This window comes from Pezoporus flaviventris, unplaced genomic scaffold (assembly GCF_033815535.1).
Source record: "Pezoporus flaviventris isolate CSIRO_AGI_PZ_B2104156 unplaced genomic scaffold, CSIRO_AGI_Pfla_v1 ptg000037l, whole genome shotgun sequence".
Taxonomy (NCBI): Eukaryota; Metazoa; Chordata; class Aves; order Psittaciformes; family Psittacidae; genus Pezoporus; species Pezoporus flaviventris.
The window spans coordinates 10,606,601-10,630,665 of NW_026892585.1; the positions used below are offsets into that span (position 1 = coordinate 10,606,601).

The 24,065-nt window shown below is 40.1% G+C and overlaps 1 protein-coding gene across 5 annotated transcripts in view; it reads right to left on the reverse strand.

Moving 5' to 3' along the window:
• Window positions 1-24,065, reverse strand: part of SUGCT (succinyl-CoA:glutarate-CoA transferase) — a 306,203-nt gene that overhangs the window by 195,339 nt on the left and 86,799 nt on the right. The window lies entirely within an intron of this gene.

Genomic DNA, 24,065 nt, shown 5'->3' on the forward strand with positions numbered 1-24,065 from the left:
ATCTTAGCATGAGTTTTTAAGGGACCAGTTAAAAGAGTGCCAATTCCAATAATCAAAAGTCCAGGTAACAAACCTTTGCGACCAGCTGGGGGACAGTGCAAAACAGGCACAGACGTGAGAAGTCTGCAAGCTAAACCAGTATTTTCCAACAAAGCTTTGAAATATTATCACCAACAATTTTAAGGAAAATAGATTCGTTCTCGTATATCACTCCTTCCACTCCACTCCATCTTCCCATTTCAAGTAGTGTATTCACTCACAATAGAATCATAGAACAGTTAGGGCTCGAAAGGACCTTAAGATCACCTAGTTTCAACCCCCCTGCCATGGGCAGGGACACCTCCCACTAAACCATGTCACCCAAGGCTCTGTCCAACCTGGCCTTGAACACTGGCAGGGATAAATGAACAGTGGATAATGTGGATAGTGGATAATGGATAATAACACTTATGGATAATTACTCAGTAAAACATTATGTGACCACGCATAGGTCTCTGTTTCTGTGCTTGAAGTACCTGCCTGGTATTAACCAGTGTGGTCAAAGAGAAAAGCTGGCCTCTTGCAGGCTTCTAATCACAGTAAATCACAGTGTTGCCTCTAATTTATTGCATAATTTGTCTTCAATTATGCTTTCAAGTTTCCAGTGTGATATTTGATGCAATCCAAAGGTCATTTAAGGACAAGAATTCTCTAATCTTAATGTAGATTAAAGGCTGTGATTAGAAGGTGAAGCATTCAGGATTCGACTGACCTGTAAGCAGGCTCTCTTCTTCTGACAATCAAATGTATCTACAACATAAGTCGACCTTTTTTTTTCTCTTTCAACCTTATAAATTCTGGTTCCTGAATACATTAAAGAGTAGGAGATCCTCAGTTTTGCTTCAGATCCAGAACAGTTACATTCCTTCCAGATGGGATAAACTTGGCACATCATTTCTCTACCTTTACACATCGGTTTGAATAAAACATCAGCTGTGCCACAGAACCGTGGAGTGACCATGTTCTTTTTTCTTTCAAGGGAAGAGCACAATCCTTTCATAACAACTCACTTACTGTAACAAATGGGAACAAGACCAAAAACTTTGGTCAGTGGTAGTTCTGAGCACCACATATAAATCATAAAGACCACACACTTTGAAGCTATCTGCCTACTTTGCACTCTCTTCCAGTGAAAGCAAACAGTACAAATAAAAAATGTAAATTTCATGGACTGGATTAATGTAAGCTGAATGTTCTCACTGAGCAAGCTGAAGAAGAGCATTCCACACAAAGATTTCACTTTCCCCCCCCAGTCTTCTCAACCCAAACTAGCTGTCCATCTCTTCACTGCCATGCTGCATGATGAACTATCCTGCGACTCCACAGCTGTCACATTCTACCAGACAGATCAGTATTAACAACATCTGCAATAATTCCCTTGCAGAGAAGAGACTTTTGACTGGATGCCACGAGCTTGTGGGAAAGGTGTTTACGGTAAGAGTGGGAATGATTACTTTGGTCTCTGAGATGAGGCAGAACACCAGCACTGATGTCAAAGAAAGCAGACCACAGACTAACAACCAGGGAGACTGTTCACTTCTGCAGAGCCCATGAGCCATGAGACAGTTTTTCTGATCAACCTTCAACTTCCATGTAGGTGTTAGTGTGGAAAAATGCCTTTGCATAACTCATCCAGGAGCAAATATGATGAGAACCATTAAATGTGCTCTGACTGCATCTTACCAGAAGTGGTAGCAAAGTTAACACAAAGTCACAGCATCAAACAGGGATATCTACATTTCGTGTATTACTCTCAACACTCATTTAGGAAGCAGGACAGCCAAGTTCTGCTCTCCAGATTGTGTCATGTTTTTACCCCCTTGTTACCTCATGTGAGAAGTCTAAACTGCTGGGAACAGACTGCGAACAAGGCCTCTCCAACCCCAGCTCACTGTCTGAGGATCTAGGCTGGAGATGGAATCCCTCTCTCACTTACTCTTCTTCTGCTCATATGGTATTTGCACTGCTCATTTCCCAGTTGTCTAGATGCAACACCTAGATTTGTAATCTGAAACTATCAGTATTTACCAAAAGGACTTTTATAGCTGTTCCTTCATATTCAATAGTGTAATTAACATTAACTTTGGATTGCATACCCTTATTTTTAGAGATGAGGGTTTCATCCTGATCACATCAGGAAACATGTGCTGCACGGAAATGAAACTATTTTATTTCCCAATGTGAATGCAATATACGTCCAGCCTCAACACCCAAAAAGCCACTTAAAAACTCCTGAAAGAGCAGTGAACAGCTTTAAAGTGGGAAACTTGTCATTTTCCCTGAATATCTAAAATTTAAAATACCTAAACTATACCTCAGTTAAAGATAAATTCTCTGGTATTGTAAACTGGCATTAAAACTGTTCGTCCTTGCCGCTGAAAAATAAAACTATCAGGCACAGAATCACATTCTCCATTGCCACATTAGTTTTCCATTAGTTTTTCAACAATGAAATTACACACACACAGACATGCACACACAAAATAAATAAACTTTAATCACAGTATCACACTGGAGCCAGTGTAATTAATGTTGTGTCAGCATTTCCATTTAAGCCACTATTTTCAAGAGGTTTATAGCACAGCCATAAAAATTCAGTTAGGTTGAAATTAAGCAAACAAGGTCTTATACAGCAAGCAACATTTAAGTATATATACAGACAGCAGCCAGTTAGTACTTATATGGGAATTAAAATAGACGCTTACTGATTTTAAAGGGCACTGCAGAGCTATTTGTTAAACAGTATTTTTCTCAACATTTACAATAATCTCTCAAAAGCCTGAATCCAAGCTATGTTTCCTTACCCTTTTTCCTTCTCACACAATAGTTCACACAATTTCTTCCCATTTTGCGATTATAAGCATTGGGTTTTTTTTGTTTCACTTTTAAAGTAGAAGAATGCAATGAAAGCATTTCTTTTGAAAGGCAACACACACGACCACAGTCTGATCCTGATACAGATACATTATTGAAACAGAAATGACAAATACTTCTTACACCTTCCAAAAATCATAGGATAAATCTCTCTGGAAAATATGAGTACTTAAACATGAGGTTTTAAGAGTGCTACTTAGAATTCAACTCTAAATGGGGTCCTATTTCCACTTTCAGTAGAAATCATCAGAGTAGGTTTTGTGTCATTATTTCTGTTCCTTTTCCCTCTGCACTCTCCGGCTTTAAGTGATGTAGTGGTACAATTTCCAAAGGTGAGCTCTGTATGTTTTTGGTAACTCGTACTGAGCTAATCAGCTGACAGGCAGATGATCAAGTGCAAGCAAACTAGAACTCAGACTAGAAGTCAGAATAGCAGGCAGTGACAATAACTTAAAGGGCCTAGTAACTTAGTGTCCTGCTATAGAGAAGGCTTTTCAAAATGCTCAGCTGAATCATCTGTGAGTTTCTCTGACAACCAGTCAACCCAGAAGAGCAAGGGATCAAATTAGCATCAATGCTGATGAAAATCAGCAGAGACACCAACGAGGACATAACAATTATAGGGGGGCAAAACTGGCTGCATTTCACCACCTGGCACTTTTACAACTTAAAATAAACAGCACTTATATTTGAAATCTGCCATTTAGCTGCAGAACATGACAGACAGTGGTAGAAGAAGTTCATTCTGCAATATGCTTTTGCCCCATTTTGGACTCCTTTCCCAGTTAATCTCTCCCCTCTCCCTCAAGCACTATGTGATCCTATGCACTATTCAGTAGACATACTATGATGAACTGGATGGATTTCGAACCTATTTCAGCCTTGACTCTTCAGTATCCTTGATTTGTGTTTTTAAGTCAGACTCATTAAAGTTCAGAAAAGCATGTAGTTCGCTTTGGTTTAAAGCAGTACTTATATCTAACTGAGATTTAAAAGTTGAACCGACAAGGATGCAAAGTTATTTAAAGTCCTCAATTTATGCAAATAAAAAAACCCACCCCATTGCCAGGCCATAGGAATAATGCCAGTGAGATCTATTTTTAAAAACATACAACCTAATGCTTGCTGAGTGGAACACTTACTCATGTCTAAAAGTCCAAAGTCCCCTTCCTCTTCACGTTTTTGTTCTATTAGGTTTCCTTAAAACTATAAAATTCAGACTTCTGTTTTTCTCTAATAGCCTTTTTTTATCATTCCCCATTAGTCTGAGAAATATTGATAAAGAATATCACATTACTGCAATTACAAACCTTTACCTGACGCAAGTTTAGCGTTATTCCAATTGTTAAAGTTTGAAGATCACTGCAATTAGAAATTAAAATACTATACTTTTTGCCAGCTTAAAACTGTGCTGGCCAATATTTAACCAACTTTTCACCCTAGCAGCTAAGAAGTTAAATTATCTGCTGAGAAAGAGCTGAGGAAACCTCTATGGTAGCCACTGATCTGGGTTTTAAAAAAAGATTTTTAATCTACGGCTTGTAGAGTGCTTTAGCGTAATAAATATAACTACCCTTTACAAAAGAACTTGTTCTGAAGAATCAACACAGTATAAGTGTGCTTCTATTATCACAACCCAAAATCTACATCAGACTTTATAAAAACCTTCCGATACTTAGAGGAGGCCTAGAAGAAACCTGTAGAAGTGCTTTTCACAATGTCCTGTAGGGACAGGACAAGGGGAATGGCTTTAACCTGACAGAGGGGAGACTGAGATGAGCTCTTAGGCAGAAGTTCTTCCCTGTGAGGATGCTGAGGCGCTGGCACAGGGTGCCCAGGGAAGCTGTGGCTGCCCCATCCCTGGCAGTGTTCAAGGCCAGGTTGGACAGGGCTTGAAGCAACCTGCTCTACTGGAAGGTGTCCCTGCCCATGGCAGGGGGTTGGAGCTGGATAAGCTTTAAGGTCCCATCCAACTCAAACCATTCTAGGATTCTATGATACTGAACACTGCAACAGCATCACCGTACCTCAGTCCACTGACAAATGAGCATGAAGATATACTGCTCCCACTAGAGTCTTTTGCAAAAAACATAATGTTTTACATATTGTTATAGTAAATAATTTACATGGGGTAAGCCAAAGCAAGTACACACAACCCTGCAATTAAATCTGATGTCGGTCACAAGCAGCCAGATAAGTTTAAAGCTACGCAACTACTGCTATCCATATGCCACAGCACAGCCATGTTACAGTCTACACGCTAACAGCAAAGATCTCCAGTAAGAATGAACAACCCATAAAGAGAGAATGATCCTTGCTACAGGAACGATCCCAGCTATCAAGGGGCCCAGTCTGGCTATGGCTGAAGGATGGTGCCAGCAAGTCTGGAGAAGCAGCCTCCTGGCCTTCATGAGCTGGCAAAGTCAAAAGGCTGGTCTCCTAATGATCTAGATGGCCTTCTGGTGACACCGGGGTTGGCATCAAATGGGCAGCAGCAAACCAGGCACACAGACCTGCCATTGTACTGGGAAGGGCTAAAATGGGCTGTTGGCAGCAGCTCTGCCTGTTCTTGCAGCCCTGATGACAGCCTCAAGTGCTGCCTGCCCGCTGCTCCCCGGAGATGGCTATGAAATGACCTTTCACAGAAACAAGGTTCTTGTCCCTCGATTATCTGAAGCTGATTATCTGATTGCCTCACTTGGGGAGGGGGAAGAAGGAGCAAATAGGGAGAAGAGGTGCGTGGATTGGTAAGGGCACTCTTTCTCCCCCCCAGGGTGCTGATGAAAGCATTAGGATGTTTTACAGCTTCCTTCAGAACAGTACCAAAAAACAATACATACAGAGGAGGAACAAAAAGCATTTAAATGTTTATATTAATTAAGATGAACAGAGACAGCTTTCAGTAACAGTGGGATACTGGTACCTTTAATTTCCTTCCAATATACGTTTCCTTGCACAGTTGCAAATCTTGGGCATGTTATTAGACATTGACAAAGCTGTGCTTATATGTGGGAAAGATTGCTAGTGAAAATTATGCAGGGAGGCATACCAATTTTCACATCAAGTTACATACTGAAGCATAAGAACTTTTAGACAAAGAATGTATTTTTCCAGCTGCTTGATTTGTCTTTCTCTTTTCAGAATCTGCACAAATTAAAACAAAATACACCAAGTGGGCAAACAAAGCAACCTTAAGCTGCCATAAAGAACGTAAAATCAATTGAACTGAGTGGGACATATTGTTGTCCACTGGATTTCAGCTTCCAAATGAGAATGGAGGTCCTATAGAATAAGATTTACATAAAAAAATAAACCCTAGTTTTCAAATGCATGCAACAGGAGGTCAGCCTTTCTCTCACCCTGCTGAAGTATAAAGCCCACTCAAAATCTTTTTGATCATAAAACCTGATGGAATAGGAAATACAACAGGAAGTCTATGGAGACATATAATTACCTACCCTAAGTATTTTGGCATTTCAAGGTTTAAAGCAGACAATTTGTGTTCCTCTGTAAGAGACTCTGCAGAAGTACCGAGGCCAGCTCAGGCTTACTGCCTTCACATTCACCCTGGGTTTCAACAGACTGTAGGACATGAAGTGAGCCCCATCGTCCTAACAGCCTTTCTTGAGCTGCTGCAAGTGCAACGATACTTGTAAAATGCAATGCTCAATGAATCCGCTGCTACTAGTATCCAGGCTGTGACATAGGGGTGTTTCAACACCTACTTGGACAGCAGCATACAACCCTTTGTACAGCAGTGGTCATCTCCTACCTGGATGTTTCTGAAAACCCCATGCTGCTGGTCTGCTGTAGGCATCAAGAATCATGAACTTAAACAGCAAGCAGGAGGGAATCAAGTTTTCCACTGATCATTACTACATCTACACTGTTAAAATGCTGCCCACAAAAAGCAGTTTGCAGACAGCTGTAGGAGGTACATACAGGTTTTCCCTTTCCCTTCGCACACTGGTTAGCAGAATGCAAAATTAAAGATCACAACTTAAAGCATTTATGCCACAAATGTGTGTTAAAACACAATAGGTGGGTGAGGCACAGGCATGTCAGGAGGAAGGAAAGAAAAAGCATTATTCTTATTATGTACCTGAAATCATGTTTGCTCCCATCCAGACAACAACAGAAGTAGCCGACAGTAAAACTAAGAGGGCAAACACCCAATACAGAAAGGGTGTATTCATTCTAAACCTGACAGCTGATTTAATAGCTAGACCTAGATATTTTGGAAGAAAAAAGAAATCATATAGCTGACAAAAAAAACCTCAAACTAGAACAACCTTGTCTGTGTGATGAGCTGCTGGTTTATGTTCTGAGGAACTGCAATGTGACCTGTTGTGTTTTAAAGTACCCAGTGGTTTGCCTCCTGCTAGAACCAATAGCAGTAGTTGTAGAGTTAGCAGCAGCAATGACTTGAGGGGTTATTGTTTTAGCCATTAGCATTTAGGGAACATTTTAACCCAATGAATGCTGCATAGAGCACATCAGCAACCTGAAAATCATCTACAGATATTCCATGCTAGAGTCATCAAAACAAAATCATGCAACTAATTCTCACTGCTACCTCATCCTAACACTGCATTTCTTTAATTTTCACATCCAAATCCACAGCTGACTCTCCATAGAGAACCAATCTCTACATGCTTTTCATGCTGTTCTGTACCCTCCTGGCTAAAACATATGATTACAGAGTCTATAGAAAAGAGCTAAGGAACCAAAGCTCTTAAAATGTAATATAAGGTGTGAATCAAGGTGTGGAAGAGCAAAGATTGTCCTTTGGGGAAAGAATTTGAATGCAAGCGCCTTTCTTGTCTAGAGCAGCGCAGGGGTGGCAACTATCTAACAGGAACACAGGAAAAAGTGTATCATCATTGCAGAGCTAAATGTAGCTCTAATCATGAACTCGGATAACAGGTTCTGAGGAGTGCTCAGGAGATCAGTTTGTTTCTTGGCCCAGCCAGCTTTTAGACTGAAGTAAAACACAAGCTCTAATACTGCTTATCTTTCAGTATGGACATAGTCATAAAAAGCCTGTAGCCCGATTACAGGCACCAATATACTGCTAAAGAAATCCATCACTGCTCCTCCTTAGGTATGTCACAAAGTTTGCATGTTTCAAAAGCAAGCAGGCGTAGAGACACTTTATTGTCCAAAAGCTTTGCTGCTCATGGCATTTTGCCTCAGTTGGCCAAATGATACCAACAGCATGTAATTATATACTGCTAAGAACATAAAGAAATTTTCTACTGTCAGGCATTCTCATGTTTTGATTGGTTTTGAGGCAGGGCAGCTGAGAATGGTCTAGGTCCATTACACAACTGTGGATCTAGTGACTCCACATGTGAGGCAGAAGAAAGGGAGACTGCAATCTAAATTTAAAAATAATAATAATACTACTAAAAAAGATGGGATCTCCAGATTATCTCTATGTCTCACATTCTTCCCCCATATCCTCATTCATGGACCTTTTATCTGGATGACCTCAACTTGCCTAACTGGCAAATATCCTTCCTGGATGAAGGCTAGGCAAATTCATGGCCTCAACAGACCTCTCAGACTGTCTCTCAAAAAAAAAACAGATGTTATTTCAGGGAAAGCAACATTTTTCAGTCCTCTAGCTTTGAAGCAGTCACTGAAATACCTAATTCAGCATTCTGGGCACCAGCAAAAAAAAAATCACAGTAAAGCAGCCATAAAGGATTGCAGCAAGCTTAGGCATTGCTATGTACCCCCTTCATAGAATCACAGAACAGTTAGGGTTAGAAAGGACCTTAAAATCATCCAGTTTCAACTCCCCTGCCATGGGCAGGGACACCTCACACTAAACCATCTCACCCAAGGCCCTGTCCAACCTGGCCTTGAACACCGCCAGGGATGGAGTATTCACAACCTCCCTGGGCAACCCATTCCAGTGCCTCACCACACTTACAGTAAAGAACTTCTTCCTTATATTCAATCTAAACTTCCCCTGTTTAAGTTTTAACCCGTTACCCCTTGTCCTATCACTACAGTCCCTAATGAAGAGTCCCTCCTGAGCATCCTTGTAGGCCCCCTTCAGATACTGGAAGGCTGCTATGAGGTCTCTATGCAGCCTTCTCTTCTCCAGGCTGAACAGCCCCAACTTCCTCAGCCTGTCTTCATACGGGAGGTGCTCCAGTCCCCTGATCATCCTCGTGGCCCTCCTCTGGACTTGTTCCAACAGTTGTATGTCCTTTTTATGTTGAGGACACCACAACAGGCCTCGTGATGCACAGGCACAGGAAGCTCTTTGAAAAGGTCTAAGGGTGTTCTCTATGTTTGAGAAGAAGCCATGCCAGATGCGCAAAAAGATGCCTGAGGATTCCGCAACTATTCAACCTGCATCAGCTATCTCCATCTCTACACAAGGCACCTGGCAAAACATGCAGCTGACTTCTTAGGGCAACGAGCTACGCTAATTTGCTTTTGCACTGTATTTCATGCCCAGAATTTTCTGTTCTTCCTAAAATGAGAATTGCATGCATGCCAACAGATGGAAAACATCATCATCTAGAGTTGGATCCATGCCTTGCTACTGGCTGGAACAAAAGCCATGGAAGTACTTTGGTTAGTTGAGTTAAAAACATTTTTGCATCGTGGCCTGTGGGTTAAAAGTTTTCCCACAATACACTGCAGAAAAATTCATACAGTGATATAGCTCAGTAAAGCACCTGCAGAGCTTTCTGTACTTAACCCAGCAGTGGTGTAGACACAGTGCTCTGGTCTGACTTGCACAGCCATGGAACTAGGTGCTCCATGGTAAAAACAGTTTACAGCAACTATACCAAAAAAAAACCAAAACCAAAACCAAACCAACCACCCCAAAAACCCAACACATGGAGCAGCTGAAAGAAATTACCAACATAAGCAGGGCTGTCATAACAACAGAAAAGAGAATACTCTAATACGAATGGAATTGCATCAGAAAATCAGAGGGAAATCCCTAGTCCTGGAACTTGCAGTCTTAAAGACAGAGAGGGGAAATCAAAGTCATATACATATGTCAGGGAGTATTTGAAGAATCCAGGGATGGGTGCTGGGATGGGAAAGTGGGTGGTTTCCTCACTAAGAGACAATCCCAACCAATGCTTCACTAAAGAGATTATAGGAAAATCAGAATAGCAAAGAGACTGCCAAATCCCCACCCATGAAACTCTGACATTCAGCAGTTCTCTGAAGCAACATCTTTCTGGTTGAACTGTACTGTGGGTCTACCATGGCACTATCATTCCAAATAGCTAATAGCCACACAATTCAGTGTAGCACTGTAAGTCATATTCAGAAAGTTTTCTTTCTCCCTCTGACTCCAGACTTTTCTTTTTCATGTGTGAATCTTTTCTAGCAGTTACACTGAAGAGCAAATGATTTATCACCAAACGCTTCAGCTCTCCCATCTCATGGGCTGCAATTTTTCAGACTGTGGGTCAGGGACTTTTCCATTTCACTGCAACACCCAAGAGACCAGTTTATCTGCAATGTGAATCCCCTGTACCTTCAGTGATTTCTCCTGAAGGGAAAATTCAAGCTACCATTCAAAACTGACTAGAGCCCCATCTGTTGTGAAAAAGCTACATTATCTTAGACTTCTGTTTCTTCACCTTCCAATTCCTGTCTGCTGAATCCCTCCAAATCTCAAATAAAGATAGAAAGGGTGCAAGTGACTTGGACGCTGTTGAGGTTTCGTTCTACCAGGGAAAGAACTGAAATGCCCCTCAGAAAACTACATCATCCTTTTCTCAAGTCAGCCTCACCTTATCAGATACCAGGTTTTACTCTTTGAGTGTTTGGTCACTCTAAAGTGCTAAAGGCTTTTCCCTGACTGGAGAATAGCTGATCCCCCCCTTTGGAATCCCTGAAGCAATGTCCTTAGGCTAAAATGTCAAGATAAGATTTGATGTCATTGCCTGTTCTCATCCACATTTTGCATCCACAGCTTGGTACCCTGTGAAGCACAGTTTCTGCTACCCTCATTACAATTTCGAAGAACCAGGAGGAAAAAAACAGACTTTTAAAGAAAAATAGGGCAGAATTCAGTTAATTGCAGATACTTCAGAAATTCTGTAACACTTTCATTATTCTGTGTTAATAGTACTGTTAACCACTTCCTTCACCGGTTAAGTGTTTTGGGATTTTGGAGGGGGTTTTAATCAAGCTTCTGCAGGATTACAGCTATTATAACTTCCCACAGCTTTTTTCACATTCCTGAAGTCCAACCATAACACTGGCTTCTCTTCACAGTTTCCCATTTCCATTTTAACAGAAGGTTGCATAGCAGGGTTTTATGGATAACGTTTGAAAAAAAAGAAATACTATTTATTAGGGATAGGTTTATTTTAATTAGCAAGAAAACATGAAGAGAACAATTACAACTGTTCAAAGAAGTCTATTCATCAAACAAAGGCAAGCATTAAAATTATTTTTCTGGTTTCGGCTGCTAAGAGCAATGTAACTCATTGCTCAGGATCAAACCACCAATGTCTACTCATAACAGGGTACAGTTATGTAAAATTAAGGCTGGCACTGCATTGTGACCAGATACTTGAGGTTTGGATCCTTAACTATGAATTTCCTTCCTTTTATGATCGTAAGCCAGAGAACAATAGCTGTGTTTTAATCTTGCTCTTTGTCAATTTTCTTGGTCTTTTCTTTCAAGTGTTTACATACAATGATACAGCCCTGAGTGATGCCACAAACTAGCACATCATCCAAATTTAGCTGTTTACCACATATGCAATGATATCATTCAAGGTTGAACGAATCAATTTTTTTTTTCCCCCATGGAATGATAATGGATTCCTAACAAAGAATTGGACTTTTTTTAAATGTCATTCACCCATGTCTGCATCAGATGGCATGCTTATGATTAAAGGCTGCAATATTATGATTCCCCAAACCTATTCTAAATTGTTTTCAAATGGAAAGAGAAAGAGATATGTGGAATGAACCTTCAGCAGCATTACCAAGTCCCTTTGTTCTTCTCATTCTTTGAAGACTACATGATTGGAATTATGCACCAGATACTCTTCAGCCATTGCAAAATGGTTTGACTTTGCTAGAGTCAAAAAAAAAAACAATAAAAAGACACTACTTCATAAAGCAATCTGCTGGTGCAAACTGCCTTTATCTTCTTCTCTATCTCGTATTTTCTTGGTTTAACACAATACTGGCCATACAAAATACAAGATGCATGAAAAAGAGCATTATGAGTAAGACGAATAAAGATAAACTCATCAGTTATTAGAGAGAAATTCTACAATACAGAAAGTTCTAGAACTTCACAATTCACCAGGGAACCTGAGCTAAACTGTTAGCTTTTATTAAATAGGATGGAAGGGGCACTTTTTTTGCTAGTTGGGCATGAAAACTAAAAGAAGTCCCTTCTTCAAGCATGCAGAGATTCATCTCAAAGAAACAAAGTAATAAGCTTCTAAAACCGAACTTTACATTACAGATGGTAAAACATTATTCAAAATTACACCTTTTCTGGATATCCATCTGATATTTCACCTTCCTATTAAATATACTGCATCTGATCCTCATTTCCACACAAAAGCATAAGTACATAGGGATTTAAGCTTCCTTAACTTTGTCAATGTCACACCATCTTTCAGCCTCAGAACTAAGATGCTGGTGCTCTTCACAGCATGCTCTCTCCCTGCTTTGTTTTCCAGATGAAACTTTTATTAATGTCTAACACAGCACCCCCCACAGAAATCGGGGTTAAAATAGCCTTAGGTCAGTTCTGACAACACAATATAAACAGAGCAGCACCTTAACCTTCAAAATTTCACTTATGTCTATGCCTTCCACAATGTAACTAAGAACAGCACAACCAGACTCATTGATTAGACTGTCATTCTCTTGTTTTGCTGCCAGGTAAGCCTCTAGACATGTTACCACTCCTACAACATTTTTAAGCAGAAGACAGAGATGCTCATTTCTTGTACCCATTTCTGCGTCATGGACAGAGAAATACAACAGCAGCCTTGCTAGTCAAGGAATACAAAACCTGTCATATACTAGAGGCACCCACAGCGCTAGTATTCAAAAAAAAGGAGGTGAGCTGCAGTGGGTATTTTCTGTCTTCCTCTTTCAGGAAGAAGAGAAGGAACCTCCGCTCTGGTTCACGTAATTCAGAATAACACAGGATTGGCATTCAGATTAGACCCAAGCAATAAATCCATGTTACGTGTTCAGTGCTGCTCTCAAAATCAAATTCATTGTCACTACAGATAACCTGCCTGCAAGTAGTACAACCCCCAGTGGAGCTAGATGGCATGGTCATGACATATGAACTGTATGGATGTGAGGCACGCTCAGTGCTTCTGGGAATTCATAGAAGAATGTACAACAAAAAAGTCTAAATTAGGATAAAATAGTTTGTGGGATGATTTAAAGGTGGTTGGACTTTCCCCAGTAAATTCTTTAACCTTTATTTACAACACGGAGAGATTGCAGCCGTTCTCTCTAATGGGTTTTGTCACTGAGAAGTAACACCTACCTCCTGGTAAGAGGATGAAGGACACCCAGTCTAAGGCAGGACTGGCTCTTCTGCCTCTACTGATACAGTGCCCCAAGGTAACCTTACATTTTCAAAGGACTAACTTCTCTCTTGCTTTTGCCACACTTGGCTTTCACTTGATTTCATTAACATCTTCTGGCCATCTGTAGGGTCCACAGAGATGCCACAATCTTGCATATTGCTACTACTGGAACAATCAGACATAAAGTTTTTAAAAACATTCAGAAAACCAAGATGGCAAAAGAAAATGCCTAAACTTTAATAAATAAAAGGATATGAAGACCCAAAATATATTTTGCTTTTTAGATATTTTTCTACCTTCAGCAGTTTTCATGCATTGCTCACATTATAATGCTCTCAATTCCAAATGTCTAAAATAAAAGGCCAAACATTCAATAAAGGAAACTGTTACAGAAGAATAAATTATTGCTGCACAGAACATACGTACTGCCTTTAAATATCTAATATCTTTAAATATCCATAAACTAATGCTGGAGGAATAGGCTAAGGTGTAAAACAATCTACATACTGTATTTGCATTCTTCATGGAATAACAGACTTTCAAATCAGAATGAGTCTGACACTGTCATCTAAAAGATACTTATCTTTCTTTTCAATACACAAAAGAACACATTCATACTGTGCAATGTGAGACACAATCTTTCTGATACCTTTTAAGTAACTACTTACGAGGGAAGCTAAATCTAGGATTAGAATTAAAGTGTGCTTTCTGTCTACAGAGGAGACCTCAGAAAAATAAGGTCTTCCCACACAGATCTGCTACAGTCAACCGAGCTCTGGAGATACTCTACTTCCAGGTTGGAGGTATAATTCTGTTATCCTTGGCAACCCTACTGTCAGCATACAAATGGCGACAGGGATTCATGTAAGCTCATTCTTTAGGAGCCTTTTTTTTTAGGTTCCTAAAAGGTGCCTTTTTTATTTATGGAGCACTAATAGCTGTTGGCTGGTAACAACTGACCTAACCTGGCAAAGACTGGTTTAAGGGTGAATGCTCTAGCCCCTTTCTGGTTTTGTCTTATTCACGTAAAAGTTTATATGAATGTGAGATGTTACATTCATACACTTTAATAAGGTTTTCGCTATTTGTTATCTAAACCACCCTTTCAAGCTATGTTAAACAAAAGATGTTTAAACAAATGGCTGATCAGCAGCTAAGCAAAAGAATTCTAATCTAACACAGCTTCTCTCATCTGCTTCAGAATAAACTTTGTACAGCTTTACAGTATTTTTATGGTTTTTCTTTAATAAGAACAACCACCAGTTTAGGTGGTAATTCAAACTGGCAGAAAAGCCTAAGAATGATTCATCTTTCTTCAGATAAATGGAGCTACAAACACTTGGTGGTCACCCAAGATGACAAGAAAAAAAGTCTAGAGAAAAACTCACTTCAAAATTCTTTTAAAATATGTTTCTGCTAATAATTCCTGATTTCGTACAAGAATATGCACCTTAGTTAACAGGAGGATTCCACTGAATAATTATTTAACGAAATTAACCGTATCACAGGCTGGTTGGAGTTGGAAGGGACTTGAAAGTTCATTCAGTTCCAACCCCCTGCCACAGGCAGGGACACCTTCGACTAGAGCAGGTTGCTCCAAGCCCCATCCATCCTGGCCTTGAACACTGCCAGGGATGGGGCAGCCACAGCTTCTCTGGGCAACCTATATCCTAGAATGACTAAAGGTCTCATTAGACTTAATGATTTCTTTTTTGGAAAGAATATCTTACTCCTGATTAGACTGTGAACCCCTGTCCCCTTTGGGTAGGTGCTGTTACCATGTACAGGAGGAACCTCTGGCACTGCCACATTATAAACCAACCATACTACTGAAAGAACATACGATCACCCACATATTTTGTTTTTCCTCAGAAGCCAAGCAAGATATGTATATCCTAACACTTTACTTCTACCAACAGCTTGAGAAGCAAACCCAAGCCCTTCTAGTCAGCAGAGCTACAAAATCATAGTTAGCAACAAAGTAGGAAAAAACCTTCCAGATTATCAAGCCCAACTGCTCCTCAGCACTGCCAAGGCCACCACTAAACTATGCTAAGGGCTTCAGCTATACAGTGTGTGAACACTTTCAGGGATGGTGACTCTAGCACTGCCCTGGGGAGCCGGTTCCAATGCCTGACCACCCTCTGGGGAAGGAGTTGTTCCTAATACCCAGTCTAAACCTACCCTGGTGCAGCTTCAGGCTGTTTCCTCTCATTCCATCCCTTGTTACTTGGGAGCAGAGACCAGCCCCCGCCTGGCTCCATCCTCCTGTCAGGCAGTTGTAGAGAGCGTTAAGGTTCCCCCAAGCCTTCTCTTCTCCATACTAAACACCCCAGTTCCCTCAGCTATGTTAGAACTATTCAGACAATCTTCTTGATGGGAGAACTGCCTATGCTGTCAGAAAAGTTATTTTGCTGGTAAAGCCTATTTGAGTTCCCTAAATCGTTACAAGCCAGGAAAGTAACCCCACTTCCAGTACGACTGTTTACAGTAGAGCTTCTGCCAATATGGCTATGTCAGTTGAACTGGGATTTTTCCCACACATCTAACCAATATAACTATCCCGGCAACACTTTCAAGTATAGCCAAGCTTAGCGTGTGAAGCAATTGCAAAGATCATCTTTTTCCATGTCTCCATGTGATACGAGTTTTATGTGAGACGGAAGGTTATTAAAATCTGTCAACCCAAATGCCCTGTTTGTCAACTGAGGAAAACACTACAAAAGATACACAGAACAATAGCCAAAGGAAAATATTGCTGCATTTTCATTATATGAAGGAAGATTAGGGGGTGTGCAGTATTTTTTTTTTTAATTAACAGTGTCTTGCTTGCATTAATTACAAGAAACATTTGAGTCAACTGCTCCTGGCTTAGATTAATTTCATGATTCAAATTATCTTGAATTTACAACACATTTGTGAGTGTTTCACATTGGGACAGTTTTAATCTTAGTAAATTAAGAGCTACAATCTGTTTCATTTGATTGTATTCCATTACACTTTGTTCTCATATAATAACTACCCTTCAGAATTCAAAAGGCTTATCATTGTGAGCTGCACTCTGAAGACTGACTTCAGTAGGGTGTGGTACAGAGCTGGATTTTCTGATTCTCTTCATTCATGAAGGAAGCACCAGCTGGCGTTGGGGCCACTCAGATTTACATGTGCACCAACCTTGATGACAAAATGTTCTGAAAGATTTTTTCCCCCCTAAGATACACGTCAGCTATGGAAGGCACGGAAGAAGTGCGAGCTGCTTGACATAAATCAGTTCTACACAGCTGTAGCCTGCAACGAACACTAAGTTATGGACTAGCAAAATTTGCTAGCAAAATGTATCTATGTGCATGGATCTTCCCCGTGCTTAATTCCATTGGCTTCACACACATGCTGCTTCCACGGTTCCCAGTAACATGGTGGTTGCAAAACAGCCTTGTGACTGTGTTTCAAGAGAAAGGCAGGCCTTCTTTTAGACCAATTCTTGTATAACTGGAGAAAATCCAGTAGTAAACTAAAACAAAGGAAATCTGTTAGAGTAAGATACTGCAGCCTAGACATGCAAATTTGTGTTTGAAACACCCTTTTACATATTCTTCTCTCATCATTTGCTCTGAAAAACAAATCAGTTCATTCACTATGGGTCAGATGCCTAGTAACTCTCACAACCAGAACGTAATACAACTCAGAAGCAAGACCCAGACCTGCCCTAGAACTCAAGCATTTCATGTCTTGAGTTATTTTTAGACTTGTAGATTACCATAAAATCTTGATGACAATACTTCCACAACAGTGATTTCAAGACAGCTATCAAAACTTTTGTGAAGACTCAAATTCTTTTCTGGAATATAATTAGGCCACTGGATAAAATGATGACATTTATATACCTATCATCTTAATAGAAGTTTACCTGTCATATTTTATAATGAATCAGCTTTGATACACACATTTAATGAATCACAAAAATATCTACATCATTTTATGAGCTCCTTCCTGTATCATGAAACACTATTTATGACTAACTTCAGCATGGAATGGAAGTATATGTATACTCTTCCCATGAGGCTGAAAAGAATATCCTGAATGATTTCACCACTGCGTACTTCTCTTCTGGTAGATCTTAAAGCTGGCTCTCAGATTAAAAGGTCAGACTTGATTGCCTGTCTAAATAGATTCAATCAGGACTGTGACAATGACATTTCAGCTTCAGATGAAATCATTTGTATATGAGTTATATTTATAAGTTTACCTGGATACTGAGAATACAATTACGTAATGAGATGCATTTTAAGAAAAGCATACTCCCTTACATAAGCAATCATAAACCCAGTGCAGTAGTCACTCCTATGCACTACCAAACCTGTAAGCTTTAGTGCTCTGCATTGCCATTTTAGAGCAAGGACTTACCAACATTTTCAGTGTACAGAATCACACTACACTATTACGTGGAAACAATTTCAAGGGCCCGGGTGACCCCTCTGAAGTCCTCAGGATTTCACAGCACAGTGATACAATGCTCTCAACAAATTACTCTCCGAAGAGCCTGATAAATGTTTATCTCTGGCTCTTTTCCCTTCCTCTTTAAACAGTATGGTTTCCATACTCTTCAATATATATTCTGGTTTACATTTAACATTTTCATACCCAAGCTTCTAACATTTCTATCCTTCTGAAACTCATTTTGTTGCCTGCTGTAACTAGAGATGTCACTAGACAACAGTGTTGGCTTGACTGATTAAAAACTGAGCTGCTCCTAAAACACCTAAGTCATGCTACTCGACCAGATGAGCTCAAAGTTCCTGTTCATGTTTTCATTTCATCTTGCAATACAGTACCTTTAATGAATAGCACCAGGCTGCAGAGTCTGGATGAAGTCTACGTGCCTCTTTTTTTTTCAAACTGACAGGTCCTATTTTATTTATGAGAGTACAAAACTTGCATGGGACTCTTTAATTTTAGACAGAAGGACTTTAATGATGTTTGGCTCATCCACATATTTGCATTTTCTGCCAGGTCAGCAGCTGAAGGCCTTGCACTTTTGTACAAAAGCTAATGAGATTATGGAAAATGACAGCAAAGAAAGAATTAATGCATCTTAAATGTATTTTAAAACATGATACAGTCCGAAAGGGAGAAAATGGGAGAACGCATGTAAGAAAAGGGGCAGGATGCAAGGAAAAAGAAAAGAAATTCTACTGGAAATAAGGAAGCATATTGGGGTGGGAGAGGGTGGGAAATCAAATAACGGCCTCAGAGATCAACAATAACCACTTTGAGAACAATCTGCTTTATGTAGTCACCCCTAACTGACTGAAAAGTTGATGTCCCATCTGATGTCTTCAGTGCAAAACCTGCGGTGTTCTCTTCTCGGTCCCTAGAATACAGTAGTGCTCGCCATTAAAACCATATACGGTTCAGGAAAAGCCTAGGAGTTAATTAAGCTGCTTGGGAAGTGAACTTCTCACCCCAAAGTGGGTGTTTCCTGTGGAGCCCTGGTGAATCAACACGGTCAACTTCCACAGCTTGGCAGTCTGTTAAAAAAAATGGGCTTATGCTTTCAAGCCCTACCTTACTTCTTTTCCGCTAAAGCTTACCGTAACTATTCAAAACCTGGACCTATGCTAGTAGAGTTCTATACTTGCTCTTGAAATTCAGTAAGCTAAACAGTTACACTTGTAAAATGGTACTTAAACTGAAAATCAAACCGCATCTGAACAGATATGAGGTACCAAGCTGAGAGAAAAGTGCATACTGCTGGAATAGCTGAAGAGCAGATAAATTTTGCTTCTTTTCCCCCGACATCGTTATCAAGAGCTATGTTGGTCCAGTTGGGTAGAGTTTTTTCTGCTCGTCCTAGTTTGCTCCCAATTCCTGCACATATACTTAGGGTACAGCAGCCGTCATTTGCTACACATACTCAAAAGTAAAACCACCAGGAAGTCCTAGGATTCACTTTCTGCACAGATAGCAATAAACTGCTAAAGATAAAACACTGAAATGATAAATCTTGGTACATAAGCAGCATAATTCTGCAGCAAAGCACGCTGGGAGTGGTAGAGGGAGTACCACCTACCAACAGGCTGAATGCGGGGCAAGCACACAGCCTTCAATGGGTGTTAACAGTGACAGCACTGTTTGCAATTCTCTTTTCTGTACTCCACCTTCCTTCCCTACCTGCAGTTTGAAGCTACCAAAAAACAGAGCTCAGTCACATACAGATTGCAGCACTGCATTGTACAGCCCTTTCTCATTGCAGAGTAGAAGCACAGTAGGTCTGCAGCATCCGTCTCTGCCATATTAATGGGTTTCACACCATCATACGCTGAGCCAAGATGCACAACTAAACCACAGCTATGCTGGAGAAGGGGTCTGGCTCACACCTCATGTAACTCCTGATCTTTATTGCACCTTTTTTCCAAAGGGCTGGAATCACATTCTTATTTCCCATTTGTTCCCTATAAAGTCTCCATTCATAAATGTATTACTGAAGCATTGTCATGGAAACAGTAAAGGCTACAACTTTACTTTAAAAACAGTCTTGAAGAGTTTTAGGCAGTCCTCCTCAGACCACAGTTGCTATACTTTTTCAGGCAGAGCCATACCAGATGTCACCGGTGAATAAAGGGAATCTCCAAACTTCTTTTTATACATGTATGGTGACTCCTTTATACTACAGAAGGAGGGAGATTCCTTTGCCTCCCTGTCTCCTTTTCCCTATTTGCCCAATATTCCCACTTGCACTTCATTTTGCTGCCTTTGCCACTCAGCTCCAATTTGCAAAACACCACTTTGCATTGCCTTCCCTACAAAATACGACCAGAATAATCACAAAGCTTGCTCTGCTGTGGTTATTCCCTTCTCCTGTTGCTCCACCCAACAACAGAACTGAGGAGAGGGGGACAATTTTTCTGGAACCATGATCACAGGACCACTGCACAAGGCTGGTTGGCAGGGACTTCAGGAAGTCTCCAGTTCATCCTCCTGCAGGGTCATCTAAGACATCAGAATGGGTTTCTTGGGGTTTTATTGAATCAGTTTTTGAAAGCTCCCAAGGATGGAGTCTGCACAAACTCTCCAGGCAACCTGCTTCACTGACCGTCCTCATGGTGCAAACATCACTGCATTTGGGTATGTTTGTACCACAACTCACCTTTAGGCTAAGCAATCCCCATAAAAAGCATGAGGAATACAATAAACTTATTCTTTAACTATCATGCAATTGACCTTACCGAATGAGATGCAGTTCTGCCTAATGGAGAAAACCCTAAAACAGACTGGTGACTTTTCAGGTTTTTCTAACAGGACTTTTGCTAGCCTGGTGACTGACTTCAGATAAGGCATTTCATTTTTGTGTCACCTTCCTCATTTACGCAGTAAGTGTAATGAGATGTACTTATTTTGTAGAACCTTTGATGTTAAGGAAAAGCAGTGACAGAAAGAAGTTTGATAATGATGGTGACAATATTGATTACTGCGAAAGCAAAATATCTAACTACATATACAGATGCACATCGAAGTGTGCGTGTGTGTATGCAGATCCTAGCAAAGCTATAACTATTCCTAACAATAACTGCCCCTGAATTAGCCTCACCCAGGTAGGTAATACCTACAACCTATAAATGTACAAGTTCAAATATATATATATATGTACACATTGATGAATGCATACACATATTATAAAAGCTATACAAAAACTTACTGTTTCATGTGTGTGTATACATGTCTCCTAACCTGACATTTATCTTTAAACTGTGATGGTCCTAGGAATAAAGTTACTCACCCATAAGACAAAAAATAAATTTCTTCACATTCTACATTCCTAGGGTAAAAAAAATATACCTACAATTGCTGTTATTTTTTTGTTTCCAAGGCCACTGAAAATACAGAAACCAAGCAGTTTGATCAGAATTCCACTATTCCACCCTCATAAAGCTGTGTGTTGAAGATATCTTTTATGCTCACCCCATGAAAGACCTTTCTAGACAGCTACTGTAAAATATCAGACAAAATAAGCCTTCAGAAGGATGAACATATAAAACTCATGGGACGATTTTATTCTATAAGGGGTTAAACAGAGGATGATCTGAAGAAATCATTAGGTGCTTTGCAGGCTATACAGCAAACATTTGCTTCCCTACAACAAGGTTGCAGTAGGAAGCCAAATGAAGCAGCCAGGTTATTAAAAGATGGAAGTGTGCAGATGAAACCCTACTTCAACGAGCAATACATAATCCCAGTACAAGATGTTATAAAGGCTGTGTTAAATATTGCTCCCTCACTTAAAAGCATTGCTTTATAAGGTTACCACTGAAAGTGAGCTTGTACTGTCTGGCTCCAAGATCTAGTCAAGTACATGGTACAGTTTTCTTGCCAATTTTGCTACACAGACGTTATTATAGAACAAAAATACCCCACCCATAGTCAAAAAATACTAGACATGCTGTACCATACTAATGATGCAGATTCATTTTCCTTAAAAGAGTACACGTTGCTTTCAAGCACACGTATTTTTATAAAGCTTATAGAGTGATCATACTGTTAACCATCAATTTACACATGAAACTGGATGCTGCACATCTACCTCTTATCAACCTTTTCCCCACAAGAGACAACAAGTATTTTTTTGGTGCCTAGTTGGAAAGACAGGAAAAACTGAGTACATACAGATCATTTATGTATCGGTGTAGACTTAATTCCCTCTCTATATATGTTATGTATTTATGTGTGCGTGATATTGTGCTTATTGAACAAAACTTCATTTTTTCTGCAAGGTCATTGCTTCACTGCTGCAGGGGTAACAACTTCCCCATTGTCCGTATCACCTACTCTTGGTAGTGAAGGAAAAGAGAAAAAGCACTATCCACTGGATTCTCTTCCACTCTCCCAAACCTGCATGCTTCCCAATCGGATGGATTCACAGAAGATGACAGGCAGCCACGGAAGGGAAGACTGCTGTCAGCTAAGAGCAAAGAGATCACAGCCCACTTTTAAATCTTCCCCCCAACACTGCTTAAGCAGAGAGGGTCTGAAGGTAGCACTGACTCATCTTGGGAAAGGTGTGAGAGAAAAGCACAGAGTACAGCAAGAGTACACGTGGAAAAGGGCTCAAAACTAGTGCCACAGAACTCATAGTAGTGGGATGAGTGACAGGACCTAAAAAGCTTGTTATTTGGTTCTGAGTGTTCATAGCACGATGCTACCAAGTCAGGCAGCAAAGGACACAAGACCAACACATACAGAATGGATACTTGGATTGAGCCAGCAGAAAATGTCAGACAGAAACCCTCATGATGAGAATACATTCACAAGACAGAGGAAATGGAGCCTGACTTTTCCAAAGTGAAGGTGGACACCTAATTAAAATATTTTCATTGCTGTGACCTCATAGCACACACGCTGTTACCAGTGTCAGTGGGAGCAGCAGATGATGAGAGCCTGGGAAATTCAAGCCATTTTTATTGAGGTGTTTAAATATGGCACTCCCATTTGAAAAGGCTGACACTGACTTCCATAGGAACTGATCCGTTTGATTAAGTAGACAGGTTTTGGACAAGCAAGAGCATTTTGATGAATACTTCCTGAAAAGAACATGGGGACAAAGAGGGAGTGTAAGGGGAGTTGTGAAAGAAACTTAGATCGAAATGGAAGGGGAGAGGAAGGACACCGAGCCCCAGCCAAGCCCTAGTTACTGCTTTTAACATGTGCCTGGAACTGTATATATGTGAGCATAAGAGGGAAACGAGCCAGAACAAATAAAATTGCCAAGCAAATGCTAAACATGTTTTTCTTCCCCACCTCAAGGGAGAATAAATATTTTATCCTGCTACAGTTCTATTATTTATCTTCTTCATACCACATCCAATTGGGAAGTGAAACTGTTAAGACTTAATGTCAAGGTTTAAGGGAACTGTTTTATTTTGAGTTCAAATGCTTCAGTTTGGCAGCAGAACATCTGCTTCAAATGTTTCAAAGGCTCTTGACATTTACTACACTATGCCCCAAAAAAATTCAAGCAAGTGAGAGCATCCCTGTGTACATCATAAAACCGAACATTCTCTGCAGCGCGTCCCTCATACACTGTATGTCATCCTGGTGCAGAAAATCATGTACTATTCTGCACTAAGAATTTTATTTCAATAATGTAGTAATAACACACTTTTATTAGAGTGATAAAAATATCACTCATTTCTCACTATAAATAAAGATGACAGGTTATTCAAAAGAGAGCAGGAAAACGGGGGGGGGGAGAAAAAGAGGTTTACAGGAACCACAAGCTGCTCTCTTCGGTACTACCCTCCAGCACTTTCTTTGTGTATCACTATTTGACTGGATTCAGAGTTGTAGTTTTTTCTCAGTGAAGGCCAATTTAAAAAAGGATTAAAAATCATGTCTTTTCATACAATTTATGGGTGGTTCTGAGATTACAGAAAGAATGGAATTTTCTCATTGTATTAATTTTCTTTGCTCGCAAGCGACTTTAGAACTTGTAAGTTTAGAAACTGCAGAAATACGTTTTAATTGAATCTTTCATATCATAAAAAGCAGCCAAAGACTCTTAGCATCAAAAGAAGACAATATCTA